The sequence below is a fragment of the Macadamia integrifolia genome, unplaced genomic scaffold (assembly GCF_013358625.1).
Source record: "Macadamia integrifolia cultivar HAES 741 unplaced genomic scaffold, SCU_Mint_v3 scaffold1306, whole genome shotgun sequence".
In the NCBI taxonomy this organism is placed as follows: Eukaryota; Viridiplantae; Streptophyta; class Magnoliopsida; order Proteales; family Proteaceae; genus Macadamia; species Macadamia integrifolia.
The window spans coordinates 94,521-97,430 of NW_024868154.1; positions in this window are offsets into that span (position 1 = coordinate 94,521).

Consider the following 2,910-nt stretch of genomic DNA (forward strand, 5'->3'; position numbering starts at 1 on the left):
TTCCCAATCTGATTCACCAATTTTTGAAACACTAGTAGAGCCCATCATGTGAGAAGAATTAAGATAAGACCACCAATGGACTTTTTAATATATATATATTTTTCTAATAAAGAGCACACATGAACTTTGATTTCTTCTTAAAAAAAAAAAAAAAAAAAAAAAAAAAACTTTGATTTCTTCTTTTGTGGTGTTTTCACTTTATCCTCCAAATTGAAAATGGAGATTAAAAAGATTAGATCCATGTTTAAATTGATTAATGTAGATTCGAATCGATCGATCTATCTATTAATTTATATGAATTCGCAATTTGATTCATCAGTTTTTGAAACCCCGATACAATTCAACAGGTGAGAAAATAAAATAACAAGAGTAAGACCATTCATGAACTTTGATTTGTTCTTCTATCCCTTTAAAAATAAAAGTTTTGAAGAACACACCTAAGACAATATAAACATACAGGATTAACAAGGAAGGCACAAGAACATCTTCAGCGCACGATGTAAGAAGCCACAATGATCCAGTCACACCTCTTCAGTTGTCTGTGTCAGACTTGCAAGGTTTTTTTTTCCTTTCTATTATTGATTTATTATTTAAAAAATAAAAAATAAATAAAACTTTGATTTTTTCTCGTGCGTTTTCACTTTATACTCTACTAAATCGTCAACGTGGAGATTAGTAAGATTAGGTCCGCGTCTAACGGAAACCCTAACTCTGCAATTGTAGTTGACTGACACCATTAACGCGGTGACCATTAAGCCTTGTCGGCCCCACAAAACGCTGTTCTTCGCTCGATCCAACGGTAAGAATTGCCACCGAATATGACGTGGCATTTTCAAAAGCCGATATGATTTTGTATTATCAGCTTTTAAAAATGGTAGTTGTTAACGTTCGCCACACGTCCTAAGGGTTTCATGGACCAAATCACGCTGCCGAAATCGCGCCGGAACGTGCTTGTAAGTATTTCAGACCATTGAGAATTATTATGGTACTTCGCACCTTTATGAGAGTACTTATGGAGTCTTCTGTTAACTGATGTGATCTGGACCGTCCACGAGCAGATCGTTCCAAGATTATAGCTTTCCCACAGTCGAGGTAGCAGTTGTACGACCCTTTTGGAAATGCCGTTGGGATATATAAATTATTAATTGTTTAGTTATTGAACTATGCGATTTTCCAAATGTGCCCTTATATATGGGATTGAATAACGACAATACCCTCACTTCACGACTCACGAGGCACTAGCATTCGTTGAGATGAGAAAGCGATAAGTCGAAAAGCCAACGTGACTGACAAAAGGATTAATTGTCTTCGACCTGGTTCAACCGTTATCGATGATCCTCATGGCTCAAACCCACTTCCTAATTTGGTTTGGCTGATTAATTGGGGTTGCCAATTGGGACATCTCCCAATATTATTGGTACCCTGCACAATGGTTGCTCCATCCTAATTAGCGTCCACATTCTCCGCAGTCAGTGGTGAGATACGATGAGCATCGGACGGCTAAGAGCATCTTGACACACTCTCCAAGGGCTTTGAGCCATCTGATGCTCACTGCACAAGTGCATCGGCTACAAACGATTTTCATACTCCCCACTGGTTAGTTGTGGATTTAAGTTGGGAAACTGTCTTTCTTTGAAGTAGGGATATGGCTGTGTACATTGTGACTCTCTTTGGATCTCACAATGATGGGAACCTTGTGCACTAGATACTATCAGAACACGGACAAGAAAATCCTATACTAATAGAAGTATGGAACATGATCCATCTGATTACAAACATTATAGTTTTTTAAGCATATCAATCAAACAATTTGAACTAGTGAATCAATTAAAACATTCTCATGAGTAAGAAATTGGCATTTAAGACTTACCAATATGCAACTTAATTAGACGATCTCTATAATTAATCAAGGGTTGATATAAACCATAAGTTGGGGGGTGGGGGGAGTGAGACTTACAGAGATTATCTTTCTCATTGATTTAATGGAAAAATAATGTACATTTTTGCTTTCTTTCTCTTCTTGTAGTCAGAAAATCAGGTTTTTAGTCTTGATTTGCATTATGAAAAATTTGGTTATCAGCCTGGTCAAACCTAGTCACTTTTAAAATTTTAAATACGATAAATATGTATAAATAAATAAATAATACAAAATTAGAGAAAATGATGGAGTCACATATAATTGAATTTTGAGTTTAAACCATTACAAACATTTTCAATAATATAAGTGCACTACTAAAGTAGTGAACCGATTTGATTGTATTTTGAAAAAATGATTAAATTTGTCATGTTTTTAGTGACTCGGATAAAAAGACCTAGTCATATTTGGTTGGTATAAGTCATGACAGAGTTTTGTAATTTTTTATCCTAGTTGAGTCAATGTGACTCTTGATCAGGTATATCAAAATTTTGGTTCGACAAGGATGACTGAACTAGGTCAAAACATGGTTTTCTAACTATGACTTTTATACATAACTATGTGACTCCGTTATATACGAATTCTAAGATATTCCCTCTCGTGCACCCGTTGGCTTGGCATTGAAGATGTCAATATATGCAATTATGCAAGCAACGTATAAATCCCTCCCTCTTATTAAATAAGTGAAATTGTTTTTGTTTTTGTTTTTGTTTTTGTTTTTGTTTTTTTTAGTTTTTAGTTTTTTTTTTTTTTTTTAATTCTTGTTGTTCTGTTTAGGGGGTTAAACAAGTAGTTAACAGGTGATTAATTTGCAAGTTTTGTTAAACTAAAGTTAAAAAGACCAAAGAACAAAATTTGAGTGAATCCAGCGCGTGGTTTATAGTTGCGTGGTGTTTTCATAATTGTAGCAAAATGAAAGGGTTAGTTTAGTAAAATTAGGTAATTAAATTGGCTTGATATTTTACGTGTTTTTTGCCGTTAAGGAAAGATGAACC